At 27.7% G+C, this 23,781-nt stretch overlaps 1 protein-coding gene across 12 annotated transcripts in view; it reads left to right on the plus strand.

Moving 5' to 3' along the window:
- The first annotated feature begins 11,356 nt into the window (after window positions 1–11,356).
- Window positions 11,357–23,781, plus strand: part of LOC130663587 (PDF receptor) — a 42,398-nt gene continuing 29,973 nt past the window's right edge. For 5 of the 12 annotated variants that reach the window (XM_057462891.1, XM_057462880.1, XM_057462889.1 and 2 more), the window contains exons 1-2: window positions 11,357–11,809; window positions 11,879–12,113. The gene's annotated coding sequence lies outside the window, so the exon portion shown is untranslated. The remainder of the gene's footprint in view (window positions 11,810–11,878; window positions 12,114–23,781) is intronic. The other 7 variants (XM_057462885.1, XM_057462887.1, XM_057462886.1 and 4 more) reach the window with 6 other exon arrangements.

Consider the following 23,781-nt stretch of genomic DNA (forward strand, 5'->3'; position numbering starts at 1 on the left):
AGTACAATTACTGGTTAGAATGAAGATCGGTTATTGGTGTGAATGCAGCCAATAGCGAACCTTTACTTCAATGTGTTGAATATTGTTTACTTTATATATGTATGTATGTATGATACGTAAAATAATATGACCTTGATGATTACAACCATTATGTGGTAATCCGGAGTCAAATGAAATAATTAAGGGAATTAATTATCTAGTTATGCAATAAGTAGATTGAAATTAATTATTAATTAATATGTAGAGGTAAATATATATGATTATTTTTTTAATATTAGTTTGGAGAAAGTGGTGGCAAAATTTTGAATTTGGTATACATGTAGGATAAAAAAATAGTGTATTACACACCAAGGGAGGAAAGTAGAACATTCCAACCCGGGTGTATTGCCTACAGGGTATACCCAAACTGAAGGCGATGGTGGTAAACATGCGGATCGGAAGTCCTTCCTCCATGGTGTGTATACTATTTTTCACCAGATCTGCAACTGAAAGTTTAAATTCCTGTTCTGTGTACACGGAAAAAAAAATAGTTGTGGCTACTCTCTGGGATAGTACTAAGTACTTTCTGTAAAAAAAAATTTTAGACAGTACTGTATACTATCTAGACTGTATCCACTACTGTCCGGGTTAGTATACTCAGTACTTTCCAGAGAGTAGTGGATATAGTCTAGATAGCATACAGTACTGTCTGAAATTTTTTTTTTACAGAAAGTACTCAGTACTATCTCAGAGAGTAGCCACTACTATTTTCTTTTTCGTGTAGAGGGAAGAAAGCCGTTCTTTTCTTTTATAAGAAGTGATAAACATAAGCGCATGCACCATTCTTCCCAAGAACAGAGGCAAAAATTTAAACTTTCAGGTGCAGATCTGGAGAAAAATTGTGTACACACCACGGATGAATGTAGGACGTCCCAGTCCGCGTGTTTGCAACCCTCCTACTTTCCTCCCTAGGTGTGTAACGTACTATTTCCACCACTTATATAAACTAGTGGTTCTTCCAGAAGACTTGCCTGATTCCCGTGAGGCTTCCCTGCTTAAAAAATCCGATAGATTTTTATAGCTGTATATATAAGGTCTTATACTTAACTATAGCACTTCTCATAGAACTCATTCATTCTTTTAAAATTTCTATAGGAATTTATGAGAATCTAATGGATTCTATGAGATTTTCTAAACAGGGCACCAAACATCCATCGGACGCCTTAATTTTGATCAGGATCGCCGTCTAAGAAATTCTATAGAATCCATAGGAAATCTAGACTCAGCTCCCTGAGTTCGGACACAACGGGAAGCTTTGGGCTTTTCCCGCAGGGTCAACCGTTCTTTAGATTTTTTTTTTTTTTAATTAATCTAGGAACAAATTTTCTATATTTAACTACACAATTAAAAATTTTGATAAACACGTCAATTAGGTTATTATTCGAGCAGTAACTGTTTAAATTATATAAGTATATGGCGTTCGGAAAATTTTGTTCAAATCATTTTTTAAATTCTTCGGGTTTGTTTCAAATAGCCCAGAGCATGCAACCGAAATCACCATTATGTAGTTATAAAAATATAATCAAGCAATAGAATAAATTTGGAAATATTTCGAAATAATTGTATTAAATTACGTTCAAAATTAAAAGTACTCAATAATTGTAATAGTGTTAGAAATTAAATTAGTGGCCACAGCTCTATTTTTGGATATTTAATACTTTGTTTAATTAATGAATAAAAACTTTAATTGTAATAGCGTGATGAAAGGGTCAAATCATTAAAATTTTTTAAGTGTTCAAAACTGGCCTTAGAATGGTCGAAAACGGTATCTCTACCCTATAAGAACATACTTATGTTGCTATAGAAAGAGTCGAATTTTTTTTATTAAAAGTGTCGATTAATTCCAATATAAATTTGTTTATCAGAATCTAGTGGATTGTTATATACGATATATTAAGTTAATAGGAGTAAATATCATATGTAATGTGTATGTGACATTGAAAAAGTTATTATTTAGTTGTGTATGAAATAGCTGGTCAGTTGGTTATTATTTATATGAATACAAAACTTTTGATTGTTTTCTAGAAGCTCGGGATATTAATAAAGTTTCAATTGTATACATATATGTATTCGAATAATATAGATAGTGTAATATTTAATGAAGCTGAAAATAGCAGACGTCTGATTATTTTTTTTTTATTTTCATAATAGTTACAAACAGTTAAATTAAATTATTCAAAAATACACACGTACACGGAAAAAAGAGCAGTTGAAAAATTACAGTTTCGTATAGTAGTAAAGCGCTCCGAGTCTGAAACTGTAAAAATAACATTTTTTATCCAGAAATAACAAATATCACAGTTTCAAACTCGATATTGTCGATATAAACTGTAAAATTTGCTGCTTAAAATTGTATTAATTATATTACTACAGTAGAACCTCGATAACTCAAACCTCAATAAGTTCAAAACCTCTGTAACTTAAAAATTTTTTTGATTCCCTTCCCTTCACAGCTGAAAACCTCTATTACTTAAAGTACAAAACCTCGATAACTCAAACAATTAATTTGAGCATTGCCCTCGATAACTTAAAATAATATTTTGGTGACCTCCATAACTTAAAGTAATATCATTGAGTCATCGTATTAAGTATGTATGCAAACAAAAGGTTTCGCCAAAAGCTTAATGGATTTTCACTTTAGTCTTTCACTTAATCGGGAACTAGGGAAATAAAGGATACAGGGGAGGGGGAGGACCTTTACTCAGTAGGAATTTTCATATAAGAGTAAATATATATGTATAAATAAATAAAAATCTATCATTTCTATTGAATTATATGTATCTTTTTCACACTCAAGTTTCCAATCAATAAACCTCGTTAAGTTAAAAATTTTACTTTAATAACCTCTCTAACTTAAACTCTCGATAAGTAAAAAACTCGATAACTCAAATTTTTTTACGTTTCCCTTGAATTTTAACTTATCGAGGTTCTACTGTATAACAAATTTCTAAAATTACAGTTTAAGCTTTAATGTTCAAAGATTTTTGCCCAGAAGGCCTATTTTTACTGTAGAAACTGTAATTTTTCAACTGCTCTTTATTCCATGTACAGATTTTTAAAAGGCTTTTTTTACCATCAGAATTAAAATTTTTTATTTAAAAATAATAATTGGCAGTTGCCTGCTGCACTCCCTTGCATAATATTTAATTTGTTTTATTATATAAATAAATTGTAGATATTTTTATTTGTTGATTTTCAATAACAATTATTATGCATGTATGGAAATATTTAAAATATATAATAACAATATAAAAATAGATGGGATTTCATGAATAAAACTCAAATAATGACTTCGATCAATTCATTCTATGAATATTGTGTACACATAATATACATAGATTGTAAATATAAAATTATTTTTTCAATAAAAATTTTATTATCTGAGCATTTACAAATAAAAAACTTTCAATTTAATTTAATCCCTCGCGGTTTTCATGATACGGTTTGAACACTGTATTAAAAGAGCATAAACGTAGTCGATAACAAGTAGTTTTACCGTATTTATACGGTATGTTTGTGGAATTTAATTACGGTATTCCTACAGTGCTTATACTGCGTTTATACGGAGCTTATACGGCATTACTACCGTATTAATACGTTATTTTTACCGTAAAAATACGGCATTTGTGCTGTAATAATACCGCATTTCTACCGTAATAATATAACATTGTTACCGTAATAGTTCGGTATTTCTACTGAATTTATACGGCATTTCTACCGAGTTCACACAGCAATTCTACTGATTTAATAAGGTGTTTATACAGAATTTATCAAGTACAGGGTAAAAAAAATAATGTATAATTATTAAAATATTAAAATATTAATATATGATTATAATATTAAAATTATAATATTAAGCTATTAAAATATTTGATTTTTAAAGTTCAAGTTCAAATTCAGAGATTAAAGTATTTAAGGAAACATTGATGATAAATATTTTTATCTTCATGTAATATAGGATGTACTATATTACCATCAAAAAGGTACCTATCACTCGGTCAAATAACGGAGGAGTACCCGAGCCTGAATAGTCACAAGTTTGGAATATAAAACTTCTGAAATAAGTTTCTTACCAGGGACACTACAAGTCGTAGGCGCTGTCTAGTGGCGAGCACCGAACTATTCTTGCTGCTGCTGCCTAGCACCAGTGACTTCCCTCATCTCCTTATATATCTTTTCTCCCAAGAAATTTTTCTCTCGGTTTGAGCTACTTTTTTTTTCTTGGTTGGAGCATACGTAAATTCTTGCGTTAAACAAATAGTAATTATTCCAAGAAATTTTATTTTTTTCCAACAAAAAAAGGCAATATTGCTACAATAACCTGGCATGGCTTTCTTCAATAAAATATCTCTTGTATTAAGAAATAAAAACTTTTAAAACAAGTGAAAATTTTTCGATTAAAGCATAAAAATATGTTAACTTGTGGAAAAAAAATTTTGATTAAAAATTTCAGAATAATTATTTATTTGGTGTAAGAAAATTTTTATTTTCCGATTCGTTAAAAAAAATTGTCTTGTATCAAGAATATTTTTCTAGGTTCAAGTTAACTGTATTTTCTGTGTAGAGAAACTAAAATTTAAAAGACGCGTGTAGGTTTTCATAACGTACAAATAAAGAATTTTACGAGCTAAAAAAAACTTTTATGTCAAAATACCCAAACTACATAAACACTGCAGCGTTTAGACATGTTTAAATTGAAGATGTTTTATAATTTTTAATCATAAAATAATTCTAGTTATTAATATTGATTCTCATTGTATTTCAAAATTAACTAATGTTCTTGCGAATTATTACTACATAGAAAAAATAGTTAACTCGAATCATGAAAAAAATTCCTGATTCAAGAAATTTTGTTTCAAAGATTCGGAAAACCAAAATTTTCTTGCGCCAAGTAAATAATTATCTTGAAATTTTGATCTTGAATCAAAATTTTTTTTCCTCGAGTCAACATATTTTTATGTTTAAATTGAAAAATTTTTACTAGTTTCAAGAGTTTTCATTTTTTAATACGAAAGGAATTTTTTTTTTAAAGTGAAAATGAACTGTATTTTTTTATTGAACAATTGAAAGCAGAACATAGTGAAGAGATGAGTCATTTAAGAATACAAGTAGTAGTAAAACATATTGTATCTGTTATAGAATCTGAAGATTGCTTGTTAATGAAACTGAAAGATATGAAAAGTATTTTTCAGCTTCTAAGAGTAAGACGGCATAATCACCGTATAAAAGTGGCATAACCACCATATTTATGCGGCATAAACATCGTATAAATACGGTGCGAACATTGTATGAATACCGTGTAACCACTGTTTAAATGAGGTATAGCAACCGTATAAATACGGTACAACCGACGTTTAAGTACAGCATAAAAACCATATAAATGGAGCATACACAGTAAAAAATATTGTGTATTTGTGTCGAAAACGGTTTGTGTTAAAAATTGTAGTGTGTTAAACTAACACAAAGTTTGTGTCACTTTATTTTGTAACATAAAAAATGTGCTATACACTCTTTATTAACACATTTTGTGTGTTACTGTGGATTCTTTGCGCCCTCTTGTGGCGATATTTCAACATAATCTTTGTGTTAAAAAGGGGTTACACAAAGTTTGTGTTGAAAATTCAACACAAATTTTGTGTCAACCGTTTTTAACACACAAACTGTGTTGATTTTACACAATATTTTTTACTGTGTAATCATCGTATAAATACAGTATAGCGAGAGCGTAAATACGGTATAACCACAGTATAAATACGGTATAGTCCCTATATAAATTTGGTATCAACACAATATATTTGCGGTATTAATACGGTAATAAAATTTCACAAATATACCACATTTATACCGTGGGTATACCGTAATAATGCTTATACCCAAAAAATACTAGGCAAATACCGTAGAAATACCGTTATGGCAATTCCGTGAGGGTATATTTAAATTATAATTCTCGATGTAATATTTACTGTGTCGTAAAAATTAATAGCTTATTAATTTATTATGCTCTCTTAAAATGAATCAATAAATAGTGCTGCAAATCAGTGCATCTTCACTGCATAAATAGTCCCAAGTGTATATCACTGATTCGCAGTGAATATTCAGTGATTTGCAGCACTATTTATTGATTCATTTTAAGAGAGTAAGCTCATTATTTTTAAATATTCAATTAAAAAGACGAAATGGGTTACAAAGCTAATAATAACAATAAGCAAAAAGAAAGATATAGTTTTTTTTTTAAATATTACTGTGTATGGTTGAAGTTTGAATTTATTTTGGTTCTCTCAAGTTCTTAAAATTATGTTTTTGATTCTCCTTACATTTCTATTGATGCTCTTACATTCTCTTCACGATTTTTTTTGCTTTTTTTAGTTCTCTATAAGTTGTTCTGAGTTCTTAATTTTTTACATTATGAATTAAAAACGAACTTTTCTTGGGGCGAGAAAAAATTTTCTTAGCGTAAGAAATAAGAAAATTTTTGTCTTCATTTCATAATGAAAAATTTTTGTTTCGTCAAGAAATCCTTTTTTTTCTGTGTAAAAATGTAAAATTTCTGATTGATTCTCATTCAATTACCTTTTAAAATTAATCGTAATTTCGATGCTGTTGTTAGATTAAATGAGAATTTTCCATCAAGCATTTAAATTCCAACAAAGAAAATTCGATTTGTTCATTAGTAATGAATCATTACCAGCAAAAAAAGAATAGATGCTATCTTTTTTGAACGATCAATGAAACTTTATTGACAATAATATACCATTGTTAAAATAAATTCGTTTAAAACTCATAATAAATATTTTTTCATTGGTTAAAGTACGAATTATGTAACTGATGCTTTGCCACGTGACTTGAATTATTTGTTTCTTTACCAGTTTACGTAATACTACAAATATTATTGTCGTATCCCATGAACACTGTGAATCTGACAGTATTATCAATTTTAATTAATAACAGTCGAGATGATAGCTCAATATTTACAATAATTAAACACTGTCAAACACACATTATTGGGTAATTATTTGTATATTATTTAATAAGTTATCATTAGTTTTAATCAATACTGTAGCTATATTGGAAAAATAAATTTAATTTAAATTGTAGTCTAACAAACGAACCATTCCTTATAGAAATCTTTATTGTTAAGTGTCAATTAAATATATCTTAAAAATTAATTTCTGAATAATTGATATTTATAGCTGATCAATATCGCGTTTTAAAACGTTTTAAGAATTCTCAATATATGGATCAATAGGTTCATTTATTTATTCATATTACCCTTTTCATTAGTTCATTTAGTACCTCGAGGCTTCTTACGTAATTTAGACGTACTCTGATTGTACTGTTGAATCTCGAGAAATCTATTATACCCTTTCAAGTATTGTTTTAAACAGGACATAAATTCAAATCGTACATTTATAATATATATGTGAAATTTATGAAATCATTTTTTATTATTTATATAATACTCAATTTTATTTAAAAAAAAAAAAATAAAAAAATTTATTTAATTTTTATTTATTTCGAAAATAATTATATTATTACTTTGATTGGTAAAAAATATCAAAATTTTTTATACAAACTATACGTGACTAAAAACTGTGACAGTTACTCCTACGGGTTCATTGGAAAATTACCCCCACTTTTTGAGTGTGAAAACATGATTTTCTGTATCGTTATTTTATCTTTAAATTTATAAAAAGGTAGAAAAATTTGAACTAATTTGAGGAAAACTTTTTTTTTTTAATCTTCTAAATCCATTAGGAAATAAACAAAAATATATGTTGCAAAAAAAAATATATGTTGCCAACAAGATTTAGTCCATTCATCCAAGCCGTCGTTGATCCAATGACTTCATCAAATATTTAAGCAAAAGATGGTTTGCTTGAGTAAACTGAATCCACTTCACATTTCTTTTTCCATTTGTGTATTGAGGATTTTGTAAATAAAATTTACGGTAATCGATTACTGAGTATAAACATTTAATGACTCAATAATTTTTTTTCTGTGTATATTTTAATATAATGTTCATTATGATATCTTTATTGACACTGTTATTACGTTATAAAACATTTTGCAGTAGATCTCATAAAATCTAGATATTGCATTTGTCTTAATGGTGGAATTTTTAAAGAATTTCACTAAAGTCTATCATAATTTTTCGAGTAGGTTCCAAAAATACCATTGGTTCAAAAGTTTATAAATGTATATATGTAATATAACGCTCCATGTTTAGCGATAGCACCCACAATTCTAAGCAAACTGAAAAGCATTGGTTTGCGCACACTAACCCACTGCGCACACTTGACTCTATATCCGTTGTAAGGAAAATTTCTTAATAGAATAAAATTGATCTTATTTTGATGGCTTTGAATAGATCAATAAATAGTTTATTCCAAATTAAATAATAATTTTTAATAACCAAATTTGTGAAGAATGTGCTTACATAATATTTTGTAATAATATATATTCACTCTGTTCCTTCATATACATATTTTACTATATATTTAAAGCATCAACTTTCGGACTTTATCTATATAATTATTGATAAATTAACCCTCAATCAAACATTATTTGTAACTAATGTGAGATACTCTATCCTTACTGTCCAGCCTATTGCTTGTTGAATATTTTGAGCCCCTATGCCTCTGATGTCAGGATTTACCCTTATCCTTTGACAAGGCTCGACTGCGCTCGATGAGGATTAAAAGAGAAGCCGGGAGAGGATGAAGGATATTCCAATAGGGACTTCTAAAAGGACCCAACATTACTTTAAATTGCTTTCTGTTTATTTTAATTACTATTAGACAGAAGCAATATTATATAATAAATTTGACTCTATACTTTTCGAGTAGACTGGTGTCAGGACGAATTACTTTCCTGTTGCTAAATATTGTTCGATTATGAGGCAAAAAATACGCAATTTCAAGTCATTTTTAATCAATTACAAGTGAAAAATAGAACTAAAAGTATTAGTTTTTATTAATTTCATATTTATTTTTTTTGGCCCAAGTTTATTCTAATTTGTGGGGTAAATTCTCTTGAAATAATTCTCTTTGTATATTTAACAGGATTATCATACGATCAGTTGTCAAATTTATTAATATCATATTTATTAATAAATATTAGTTGTACCTATTTATTAGAGTGCTTCGTTTCCGGCGAAAGTATTTTTTTCGTTGCTCATCAAGCAAAATATTGTTTTTTATACTGAAACAAAAATTCCTGTCAAGTTTGAGCTCTTAATTCCAATCCTAAGTACTGTCCATTTGATTTCAAAGATTTCCCATTTAAAATACACGTAAATTAAATTACTTTTGTTTAAACTTTCTAATACTCAGCTACGTTTTATGATATCGATGCGATTTTGGTCGCAAATTGTAGGGTATTTGGTGATCTTCAAAAGTGCCCGTAGTTACTTAGCTGTAATTCCAGCTGTTTCGCTTGTGTCCGTTGTGAAATTCATTTTTCCTATGAAATTGACCTTTATTGGCTTGCAGAACGTAAACCAATGAAACTACACTGAAAATGTTAATAGGAATTTTATAGGAAATTTTATTTCCTTCAAAAAAAGTCCTATGAGTCAAGTCGCTAAAGTCCATAGTTTCCGAGTTATAGTAATTTTAATAATTTGAAAAATATAATATAAAAAAAAAATTACAATTGATATCTTATTTTTCAAATACCCTAATTTTTCCCTACTTTTTATAAAACTGAATTAGTAAAAATTAGTGAATATTCACTAATTCCGATTTTTGATTATTGTACTGCAGCTTTTACTAATATTACAAATAGATTACAACTAAAATTACAAAGGAAACTGAATGCGTGTGTTAGATTCATTTATAAAATTGTTAGATTTGAACTTCAGTGCTTATTATAAAAGATTAGGTTGGTTAAAGTTAAAATCGAGGAGAGGCTTTTTTATTGCTTGCCTATTTTATAAAGAAATACATTTGGTCTTTAACCAACTATTTAGATTAAAATTAGAGTTTCTGCCTGTTTTGTTACGTAGAGAAGATATTAGGCAAGACTACTTAAGAATACCAAAATGTAGATCATCAATATATGAAAACTCGTTTTTAATTCATGATATGCATGTATAGAGTTCTTTACCACCAGAACTAATGACAATGCAAACTTTTGAAGAATTTAAGATTGCTTGTTTTAATCGTTTTTTGAATGTCAATAATTAATTAATTTTTATCATTTATGCAATATAAGTGCTATCTTAGCGCACGCTCTTTTGTTCGCCAAATAGTTGTTTGCCCATTCAACTGTTTCCACGACATTTGTGTGCGTTAAACGATTATCTGCGTGCGACAAGTAAATTTGAGAGCGACAAGTTTACTTGTCGCACTCAAATTTACTTCTTGTCGCATGCAGATTATCGTTTAACCCACAAAAATGTCGCGGCATCAGTTGAATCAGCAAAAAGCTACTTGGAGAATAAAACAGCGAGCACTAAGATAGTACTTACATTGCATTAATGATAAAAAAAACTGTGTTCAATTTGTGCGGTGTTGTCGATTACCCCACTACTTATCGCACTAGTTGTACAATATACTTATAATCTTTTTGTTAAAAATGTAAAACATACACATGTATATATTTTATAAGGTTTTTTATATTCTTTGATGGTCCTCAGGGAGCTACGGCTCTAGGATCAAATAAATATATTTATCTATCTGTCTATCTATTTATCTAATTCAGAGTAATATTCACTAATTCAAAGTAATATTCACTATTTCAGAGTAATAGTCTTAGTTCAAAAAGTGGTACGACTATAATTTTAAATTAGTAAATATTCACTATTTGCCAGTGATTTTCACTAATTCACTTTTGGAGAGTAAATGAAATATATGACAGTGCTTTTTTTGCAGTAAACTATCATTTTTTTCTCAATACGTTACTTTATTCTATTTATTACGAGTACAATAATAATTTTCAATTTTCTCGCAAATAAATTTCAAGAAATTTCATTCAGATATACATATATATTGTCACACGTGTAAGGTATTCAAGAAAAAATAAATAGAAAATAAAAAATCAAAAAAATGTATTTAGTAAATCAGTGAACAGAAAAGAAGATACATATGAAAATGAAGAGTTTTATGAGTATCTTTATATATATACATATATATTTCAAATAAATATAATTCAGCACGTGAGGGATGAAGAGAAATAGAAAAGTAAGTGATTGGTGGGCATGAGTAAGAGTGTGCGACTGCGGGTAGAATACCAGTATATATATCGTTTGAGGGATGGAAAGGGGTTAGAGAAAATTCTCTCGAAATATGAAAGGGTGAACTGCAGTTGCCGCGTGTGCTTCGACGCGTTCACAAGCTCTTATTCACCAGCAATCCCTTATGATTTGAATCCCCGATTCCCTATTACATCTCTCACGTGTGTTATTGAATGATTTTAAAAAGATTGTAATTATTTAAAGTCACCTTTCGATCACCAATAATTAATTATTGTAAATTAAAATTATTATGTGATTAAAATGAAATAGTATATTACACACCCAGGGAAGTAAAGTAAGAAATGTCTCAGATCACATGTAATTGTTGGCCGAGGCGAAGCCGAGGTCAACAAACATGTGATCTGAGGCTTTCTTATTTACTTCCCGAGGAGTGTATACTATTTTTCTCCTCGACGGAGGCGGAAAGCGGCAACTTCGTTTTGCACAGCGGGACGAAAGTTGACGCTTTCCGCCCGGAGGTGAGAAAATAATTTTATTTAAAAACTTTTTGTGTTTTATGGTACTGTGTATTTGGTAAGTAAACATTTGTACAATTAATTTTTAATTTATTATAAAACAAATATGTTTTGTCGTTCCTTTTAGTTTGGCGTTGTATCAAAGAAAAGAAAAAAAAACTCGAGCAAAAAAAAAGAATTATGGTGATTAAAAATTAAAACAGAGTAATTAGTACAGACAAAGGAAGTTGTTTAATCTGAATTTTTTCTTACTGTTTCAATGGTCTCATTGTACACGTGCATTTATGCATAAACGAACGTACGATTGGACTTATAATTGTCATGTCATAAATTTAAATGCTATGTGGAGAATTTAGATAAAAGTAATTAAATGTTATTGTGATTTGAATGTTCATCATTTTATCATATTTTTTTTGTTGTTTTTTATTCTGTCGTTTCATATTTATTTTAAATGAAATCGTTTTCGACATGATTGAGATGTTATTTACTATTTTGTGTCGAGTAATTCAATAAAAATTTTTCTATTGGAAAATTTGTTTTAAATTTTATTCAGTGATGGTAAATTGATTTTAATTGATATCGTTAATTGAAAATAAAATATTTGAGTGTTTGTGAACAAAGTAAAATAGTCATAAAAATCGATATTAATAAAGAATAATTTTTTTACCTTCGTGTATCAAAGCCACAAAAAAAATCATAAAGGGGAAATGAAAATCTCTATCTGGTTAAAAGAAGAAAAAAAAAAATATCGTAGTTCTATCGGAAAAATTTTTAGGATTCTGATTGAAAGGAAAAAGAAAAAAATAAATAAATAAAAAATTTAAATACATTTATACGACCTAAAAAAGTAACGTATCAATGAGTCGTGAAATGTTTACTTTTCCCGCCTTTTTTAAAATTTATTCTTCAATTTAAAAATTAATAATTTACATTATTTTTATTTAAATTTATAAACATATATAATTAGAAATTATATAAATGAAAAAGTTTGATATAATCAGTATCAAACTTATCTATTATTTTATATAAAGCAATAGTAGAAAAATTATTTCAACTGGAAAAATTCTTTCACATCATAATTTTTTTTTGTCTATTTCACCGAACCTCAATTTTACTTTTATTGAGAACTGAAAGCGCCAGAGTGCAAAACAAAACCAGTAGCAATTTTTTTATAAAAAATTAAAATATAAATAAAAAAAAACTTTGTTTCTTTTTTTGTATATCATATAGTAAGAAATATTGGGTTCAAATAGAACATTTTATCGAGCAAGACTTAGTCAATACTTTATCAAACCAGACAAGATGTTTAGGAAACAGCACTCAGTATTAATTACTAGGAACCAACAAAACAGTGAACTTTAACCCAACACACTAAAATAAAAGCAAACTTACTTATTTACTAATTGTAAGTCATCTATTAAAGTGTTATCCACTACGCTACAACGCAATCGTAACAATCTCACTTTACCAACAGAATACATAAAAAAAAGATGAAAACTAGCAGACAATCTCAGAGAGTACTTGATCAATACAGAGAACGTACAATAGGTTACATGAGACAGCTCAAAGACATGAAGCTGATTAATTGTATTCAATTTTGTCAAACTATTTTATACAATATATAGGAGCAACCTACAGTTACTACGTGACTACGCGAGTATTGCTGCCAAATTTATTGAATATAAATTGAATTTCTTTGTTTATTAAAATCTCTACTCTATAATTTTTTGTTTATTTTTATTATCATAAAAATTTAATAAGACAAATCTCATCACTAATTCGCACAATTATTGATTTTGATGATTGTATAATCATGGAATTCTTGAAAAAATCTACGGACGGTCTAATCTTTTTTTATTAGACGTCTAATATATTTTTTTTTCACTGATACCAGATTAAATTTCTGACCTAGATGTCGATGTGATCTAAAAAGAAAAAAAAATAATAAATTAATAATTATAATTTTGTATTTAAGATATTTAAATTTTAACATATCGCCGCCTGTATTACCTTTAGGGTATAAACTCGTTTTGCACAAGAACGATAATGACTTTGACGTCTTTCAAATCGAATTAGTAGTTCTACAACATTCACAAATTCATATGTTTAATAAAGTCTTAAATTTACTATTATCGAAAGTTAAATAAATATTATAACGTGTATATATATAGGGCAGCGTACGGTATATTAATTATACTGCTCCACTTGGCGTAGTTTCAGGAGTCACCGCTAAGCCGCGTACGAGCGCACAGACTTTTCCTTCTCAGACACATGTCATCAACATTTTAAGACCCGTTGAAATGGGAAATTTTTATATTTCTTATTCATTCAAACAATCCATACTAATACTAATAATTTATTTTCATTACATGCCCCAGGAGCATTTGCAATTTTCATACAACTTGTGGTACATAAATCATCTTAAATAATTAACATAACACTTTTCTCTTATAACACATTTTTCCTTCATATCTATCGTCACCAATAGGGACTGAGAAAGTTGACCTGTATGCGATATGCCGAGAAAAATTACAAGCGAAGTGATGATAAACAGTATTAGTTTAGCATTATCAGTGTCTTTAATTATTTCTTTTTTTTTTAAGTAGAATACATTTTCGAGATATTTTCATCAAGAGTATCGTGTTGTATTCGCGGCTGTTCAAATATGCCGTATAAAAATGATACACTGTTTTATCGTTTCCCCGAAAGTTCACTGAATACCGCGTTTATTACCTTGAAACCTTAACAAACTCTCGATAATTATAGTTCTTTAAACATTGGAAACACTGGTTTGAGCGACAATTGTGCAGGTTATAACCGATTGCTTATTCGAATCTTCGGTTTCTATTATAATTAAAATATGATCAAATTCAAATGTTTGTCCTTTTTTATCGTTTTGACCTCTAACCAGATTATTTCTAATCGGTTAAAACTCGAATATTATTATTTTTTACATATTTTATAAAAAACCAATACTGTTTACTACAATGCTTGCATTACTATACTTTTTTTATTTAACACTAGGACGCTGTACTTTCGACGAAAGTACTGCCTCTACAGTTCTTGCACGGTCCCTATACTCTCCGCGAACTTTTTATCAGCCACTTAGTTTCCAAAATCTCCTATCATCCAAATAACGTTTCTATATATCTCTCCACTTGTTCTCAACAACTCTAACGAATTTGTAACTCATTTTGATGTTCCTCTCATCGTTTTGACTAACAGCCAGTGCATTTCCCATTCCTGCTTCCTATCCTTCCATTTTTCAATGAACTCTTGTATGCGTCCTTCTTGCAGTCTGATGACTTCCCCACAGCTAAAGACATGTTCTAGATTTTCTGTGCCTCTTCCACATAGTCTACAACTCCAATCCTTAAAACCTTTTCTTCGTCTCCCCAAGTTCCCACATCTTAATCTAGCCCATGTTTCTTTGTCCCAAACAATCAACACTAATATATGAGCAAATCATAAAAATTATATTAGTCTATTTTTTTAGTTTTATTTTATGGTTTAAACCATTACTGTTAACATGTGCACAAATTGTATTATAAATTACCAAAGTATTATGGTATAATTTGTTAACAGTAATATACCCAGGGCCCAGGACATATCTACATTGATAGAAGTATTTATTTTGAGCCAAATAAATAGTTATTAGTAGTTAACAAATGATTTATTGAATGAGATTTATTTGAATCAATTAAATATTTCTTAATAGTTAATAAATGGCTTATTTGAATAGAGAGAAATGACACATGAAGTTAATTAAGCAAGTTTATTCTCTAAATCTGAAACAGTGTATATACACTACTTTTCAGTGGTTTTCACTGTTTCAGATTTAGAGAGTATGATAAATAATTTATAGGACTGTTTAATTTAATTTTTTTTAAAGAAAATAATACACACAATTAATTTTAATTGAGGATAAATAAATCTATATTTGAGGCAAACAAATACTTATTTCAGCCAAATAATGCTGAAAAACTGTTGCAAATAAATACATTTATTAATATCAAATAAATACTTCTATCAGTGGATGTAAGTATAGTACTTACGTAGATATGCGCATCTATCGCTTGATAGGTGTAGTGGAATCATTTTGGAATATTCTGTTTTAATTCTATCGAGAGCCAATGACTAGAAAATACGCAATTTCTTAGTTCGTCATGTGTGAAAGGGTTACATTCGAGTGACGGTGTTCCCTGGGTTACTGATAAGTAGTAAAAAGACCGCCGTCTTAAAGAATTGGAATACGTATTTTTTACTGCCGTAATGCAGAAATGCATTATCGAAAGTAAATATACATTCCTTCGCAGATTTGAATCACGGTGGAAACACGGTGGGTTTGTTCCATTTGACCACTGTGATTACGCGGTGGATACACCGTGGAACCACGGTAGTGAAATGGCACAAAGCCACCGTGTAATCACGGTGGATACACGGTCTAATCACAGTGGATACACTGTGTATACCTGGTGGTGAAATGGAACAAACCCACCGTGTAACCCCGGTGGATCCACGGTTTTTACACTTCCACGGTGTTTCCACCGTGATTCAAATCTGCGAGGGTTTTAATTTTGTCAAAATTATTCACAACAAAAGTCATAATATTTATTCATACGTTAATTAAAAAAAAAAAAATCAATAACAATGGAAGATAACAAACAAATTACCTTGAACTATTTATTAAATTTTTTTATTTCAATAAATATCTTCGTATTCATTTTTTACTCATTATTTATTTATTTATAGTATATGTATATAAAGCTTTTAAATACTGTTCTGCGTATGAAGGATAAGCGTCAAAATATAAAAATACTGATTTATAGAAAATATTAATTATAAAATTTAATGTATGGTTAATTTATTTACTTATTTCTACAGTATAACTTTATTACATATTTATAAAAATTTAAATTAAAAATGAAGATAATTTTTGTAAAAAAATGATATTTTAAAAATTCAAGTCTTGCCTGACATTCTGAATTGATTTCAGTTGAGTGAATACTGAGCAAATTAGTAATGTTTGCATTCGCGGTTATATTGCTGTTCATCGCAGAATATTAATGTAGTATCCTTCGCCTGTTACCTTCAACCCTCAAACTCTCTATATTACTTCCTTTTAGCTGGTTAATATGCCGACTACACACTTCTAACAGGTTTTAGATGAGCGTGGCATTAAGCATTAAACGACCGACCTGATTTTGTGTACACATCAGAGTTATCCTCAACCTTCATCCACGATTATCTTTGATTGATCGTGTCCACATCAATCTTTATGGACAATCAACAGATTTAAACGTATTTATTACCTCCAATATTCGAACATTATTTTTAATTGTCATTTATTGCTGTTGATATGACAGGTTTTTTTTTTTTTTAAACATCATATAAATTTTATTTTCGCAAACTTACGAATTATTTTTATTGATTCAAATATTAATATTCGAATTTAATAATCGAAATTATTTGTAAGTTTTCTAATTGTTCCAAAAATTTGAATTATTCTTGAGTTATTGAGAGAAAAATTTTTATACATTTGTAATATACCCAAGAGCTCAGAGACAACTTTAGGACGTCAAAAGGACAAGACAGATTTTATTTTGTCTCAAAGCCAAGTTTTTTTCTATGAACAAGACGCATAGATTTTGGTCCTAGAAGTCATAGAAAATTCGTGTTCTTTTTCCCATCTTAAAAAAATTTATCACAAATGACGAGTAGTTTAAATGACCTATTTGGCAATTATTTGTAGTTCACTTTTGAACTTTTTAAATTGATATCTTGTAAACAGTAAAAAAAATTTTGTAGAAATTGATACAAAACTCTGTGTTAGAACAATATTTTACACAAATTTTTATGTTGTTTTACCTTTATTCATTTGTGTAAAAAAAATAACACAATAAATTTTAAAAGTAACACTAAAGAATGTTAATAGACTTTTTACTATACTCGCAACGAAAGTTTAAATTTCTGCCCTGTTTAGAGGAAAGAAAGTCGGTCATTTTTTTAATGAGAAAACAAATGATAAAAATTAGTGCATGTGCCATTCTTCCCACATACAGTGGAAAAAATTCAAACTTTCAGGTGCAGGTCTGGTGAAAAATCGTATATACACCACGGAAGAAGGTAGAACGTCTCAATCCGCGTGTTTGCCACCCTCGCCTTTGTCTCGAGCAGGCAATTACACACGTGGGTTGGAATATGCTACTTTCCTCTCTAGGTGTGTAATATACTAGTATTTTTGATTCGGGTACTTTTGTTTCAGTTAAAATTTTTTGTGTTAAAAATAAACTGATCAAACAATGCAAAGTTAGTTTGTTAAATTAACACACAAAAGTGTTAGACATTTAACATAAAATTTTTAACATAGATTTTTTTCTTCACACAAATACGAAAAATTGTATACTTTGTACACAGGAAAAAAGGATATCTTGGTGCAAAAATTATTTTGCATTATGAAATGAAAACCAAAATTTTCGTAGGACTGGAAAAAATTTATTGACTCAAGAAATTTTTCCACACTCAAAAAAAATTTCTCTTGCCCATGGGTATCGATATCATTTAAGATGAAATATTCTTAATTTAAACAGAATATTCAAATTTGAATAGAACAATTAAAATATAAAAAATGATTTAAAAGCTAAAAAAAATTTCAAAACTTATGAATAATTCAAAAAATTAATACCATTCAAATCATATAGTAATTTTCAATTCGGATAGTATTTGCATACGTCTATAGTTACATTAATTTGCTTATGTAGATCATCATTATATTCCAAAGATAGAATACTCAGAGACTGTCATGTCTATTTAGTATCAGTCATCGACGTCAATCATTGTGTTAATTACATCAGAAACTACAGGCAATTAGTGTCATGACGACATTGATTTAATAAAATAATATATTACTTTCATTTTAGTTCTGCTTTTATTACGACTGCCCAATAAATTTTTATTAAAATAATAAATTATTGTATTCTCTATGCCTGTACGAAGACACGTGCTTCTAATATAGATTTTTTTTTTATTTTCCCGGCGGTATTACCTGATACTTTGTGTTTTATTTAGCTTTGTTTCACACTGTGTTATTTTTTCAACTGCAATATAACCTTGTAAGTGTTCATTACTGAACTTTTGTTTATTCAACAATCAAACTTTGAACTAAACTATAAACTAAACTTAAACTTAAACGTAAACTTTAATTTTTTGAACTTCACTTCCACTAAATTCTACTTTATAGAATTACCAAGAGATATCTTATATTGCATGACAATACAATCTACTTAGGATTGATTAAAATTTATGAGAACGTTTTTGTTGATTATTGTCTAATACTAGTTGAAAAAATTCATTAATCTTTCCAAGTACTAGTAGGAAAATTTCTTGATCAATTGTTTTAATTTTGAAAATTTAATTATTGTTCACTACAAATCAAATTGATTTCGTTCTTAAATTCTAATGAGAAAAAAAATAAAATAAATGAATAAGAAAAGAGACGAAAGAAAAATAAATAAAATGAATAGTCTCGGAAACTTACTAAAGTATATTAGTTTTTTTCTTACGATGGTAAATAATGTTACATAAAAATTTTTCGTTAAAAAATAAAATTTTTTTGTAATGTTAAATTAGGATACAATATTTTTAATAATAAAAGAAATTTGAATGTTTAAAACTTATGTCTTTATTACATTGATTTTAAAATATTATCGGAGAAAATTAAAGCGAATAAATTTTCCATTGTATATTTTTGATGTCAGTTTCACTCGGTTCGTTATAAAAATCTATCAATAAAAAAAATAAGATCTAAAATAAAACAGTGAACTTTCAATTGAAAATAAAATTTCTTGATCATTTTACTCTTTTTTCCTTCTAACTCTTTATAACTTAAATGAGTAAAAAGTACTTGAATATTCAATTTAAAATTATTTTTGTTCATTTGGATATATTATCTTAAGAAAAAAAAAATTTCATTCAACAAAAAAGTTATTAATCGTCTTAAAAACAAAGAGAAGTTTTCCCAAACAATTATTTTAATTAAAAATATTTTTATAAAGTCTCGAAATTAAAAAAAAAAAACTACTTGAAAAATTTAAAAAACAAATTCTTTTTTCTATTATAATTTGTTCTTAAAATTAAATGTTATTAAATAAAAATTTATTACTAAGTACATTATGTAATTAAATTGATGTAATATCGAAATGATGAGGAAATAGTAGATGTGACCTACAAAAGAAACCTTGTCCTTGGACCTCATCATCATGACCTTACTCTCTATCTCTATTCTTTTTCGCTCCCTCTTTCTCTATATCGATTGTCCTATTTAACAGCAAAAGTACAAGTCTTTACTCTCCATATAACTATATATATATATATATATATGTTAAGTGACAAGTACTTCCTTCATTTATGAAATTTATTGGTTTTACCCCAAAACGAGTTGATTATTTCATAAATGCAAAGCTTCCAAAATTTCGAGCTTTGATCAAAAAAATTTTATAGATCACTGAGAATTTTTTCACTTTCAAAAGTCATACAATTATCTATCTTTTATTACTTTTTCATTACTACTTTTGCAATTCAATTTTTTTGACAACTCATTATTAATTTCTTAAAGGGAACAAATATATACATATTAGATCGATTCAAAAAAATTAACTATTTTTTTTTTTTTCAAAAACACATTCTTAAAAATTTCAGTAGGATAAAAGAAGACTCCTGTTAAAATTGGAGCCCTTAATATTAATATTAAATACTACCTGATTGCAATTTTCTATTCCCTATTTAAATAACACGGGGAATTTTTTTTTGTAAGTTTGGAGTTTCATAACTCATCAGCTAATTATGGTACCGGAAAGGTCAATACATATTCTTGTTAGAAATTGAAAGTTCTACAAAAATGGTCTCTTATAATTTTTTGATAAATTTACTCTTTTAAAAGTTATTAAACGTCACATTTAAATTCATAGTAGATTTCAGTATTATTTTGCATTCTTACGAAAATATCAATTTTATCACAAAATATTCCCACGTATATCACTGATTGAATCAGTAATATACTTAGGACTATTTATGCAGTGAATATTCAGTAATCAGAGTAATATTTACTGATTCATTTTAAGAGAGTTATCTTGTGTTTATGATTATTAAAATTTTCAAAATTCTAAGGGACATCTAAAAATTAATTAATCTTGTTAAAATATTTGGAGGCTCTTTATTCTAATAATAATTAAAATATTTCGCATGAGATTGATAAATTTAAAAAATGAGCCAGATAATCGTCAGTCTCTTAAAATGAGTCAGTGAAAAGTGTTGCAAATCAGTGAATATTCACTGCGAATCAGTTCCAAATATATCACTGATTAAATCCAGAGACTATTTACACACCTACACACCTTGTAAATTTAACACAATATTTGATGTAATTTTCACAGCAAAATTTTTTCACCGAGTCCAAAAATTTTTTACAGTGTATATATAGTGATAGTGACAACAGTAATGATAATAATAATGACTTTGTTCATCTCTGTATGCAAATCTCATGTATCTGTAAGAACAAGAGAATAGCGAGAATACAACTGATATGTGGGAAACTGATTACAAGACACGCGAACGCATTCAAATAAATGGAAATGTATGTGATCATTATTATTTAAAGCAAAGTTTATAGGATGATTAGATTGACACCCAACAATTTCAAATGTGCGACGCATGATTGCAATTATAATAAATATAAAATTAGTTTATTGTTAACTATGTTCTAAGTAATTTAATAATAAATTAATTTTTCAAGATTTTTTACTTACGGGGAGAAATATCAAATAAATTTTACTCGTTAGTTGTGAGTAAAACTGGGCCAGGATAAATAACTACTCTTCTGTTACTAGGTAGGGTTCAATTATGGGGTAAAAAAACTCAATTTCGTTTAATTTTTAAATAAAAAAGAGTAAACAATAAAACAGAAGCTATCAATTTTTTTTTGGCCCAGATGTATTCTAAATTGTAGGGTAAATGTTATCAAAAAATTCTCTCCGCATTCAAATAAATAATAAAATTTATATGTAATCAAATATAACTATCTAATATTCAACGTTACTGTTCAATAAACCACATCAAATTAGTTAATTATTGAGTTTATAAAATAATTTAGAACTAATGAGTCATTAAATCCTACAAGTAATTTTAATGAATCTCAGGAAATCCGATGAGCACATCTTGCTACTTACTGAGTACACGAACGTACTAGATTTACAAAAAAGTTTTAAAAAACTTTTGGACTTTATAATTGATAATCCATTAACTTTCTACAGTTATTCAGGTGATGCTCTAAAAAAAGAGGAAAAGAAATTTCCTAATACGTCAAACTTTTTAATCAATCTTGGATAATTCTAATACTTTTAAATAGAGTATTGGCTTACAATTTATTATAAAATTTTTTTTTTAAATAATCAATCAGCATTGAACTAATAACTATTTCATTTCATGATTTTTTTTTTCTCAAAATTAGATTTGAATTTTAATCATTTAAAAAAAAAGTAACAAAAAATTTAATTGGATTTAAAAATTTTTAGTGTTTATTCTTTTTTTTGACTACATAAATTGAGTAGAAATATTGATTCAAATATACAACAGCATAATCTTAAGTTTCTCAAAACAATAATTGATATTGAACATAAAACATCTGTTGATTTTATAATAAAATTGTAGATTAAAGAAAGTAAATTTTTCTCAATTAAATCGATTTCACATAAAAAAAAAATTTATAATGTTTATTTATCGATATATAATGTATATTTTATGTGATTCCTTATATCGTTTACTGTTTTTTCTATACATAATCCTACACATTTCTTAAGTGTAATACAAAGAAAATTTTCTAGACCTTGTCAGAAAAGCCGGATGACAGTCGACCGTGAAATAATTGGATTTAAAAGTCAGTGCTGACATTGAATATATGCGAAATATATATATATATATATATATATATATATTTTTTTTTTCTTTTTCATTAGATAAGGTGTATAATTGCAGGTCAATATTTTTATTCATAATTATATTTTTTGAAAAAGTGGTTACTCTTTGTAAATGTAAATAACGTGAAATAATGACTTGAGTACATGTGTATTGATATAGTTTGTCATTCATAGTTTCGCTGACTCTACGTTTATGCCTGTTATCTTTTGAAATCCTCTCCGGATTTCCCGGATAAACGGTGGTGAAGTATAACTTGACATTTTTCTTTTTTTTTAAATATTTTTTAAAAGTACATCAAATAATAATCTTCGTTACTTGACTAGGAAACAAATTTTAAGTAATATTAATTTATTTACAAGAGTATAAGCAGAAATAAGTCGGAAAATTGTACACGGAGAAAAATGGAGACAATAAATGTACGAATTTTTATTATGTTGTCGACCAAATTTAAAACAGAAAGTTGAGTGGTCTGTAAATTATTATGCTACATTATAATTATTATTTTCAGCCTCTAAAAATTTTTTATTTTCTACTATAATTCCTAATTTAGACAAACAATATTCATGACAATTTATAATAAGTTTTAGGTGTATAATATTTTTTATAGTGTAGCATAATAATTTTTTGGCAATTCAACTTCCTGTTTCAAGTTTTGTCGACAGCACGCTGTAAATCGAAGTATTTTAATTTAAAACACCTAAGTGTTTTATTGCCATTTGAACACATTGTAGTCACTTTCTACTCACTTGCAAAAGTTTAGAAAGTGACTACAATGTATTTAAATGGCAATAAAACACTTAGGTGTTTTGCAGTGATAGTATAATAAAAGTTTGTAAATTTTGTAAGCCCATTTTCCTCCGTGTATAGATCCACTACACAAGTATTTTTATTGATCAACATATTTGGAGCTATTTCGAACCGGAAAATATGAGTGAAAATTTTCCCAAATATCTATTGAGAAGAAATAAATTTTTTTTATCACTAAATATTTTTTATTATCGACGGAAAATAAATTTCTTATTAATATTGTTAATAAAGTAAATATTTGGAATAACTTTT

This window comes from Microplitis mediator, chromosome 2, assembly GCF_029852145.1.
Source record: "Microplitis mediator isolate UGA2020A chromosome 2, iyMicMedi2.1, whole genome shotgun sequence".
NCBI lineage: Eukaryota > Metazoa > Arthropoda > Insecta > Hymenoptera > Braconidae > Microplitis > Microplitis mediator.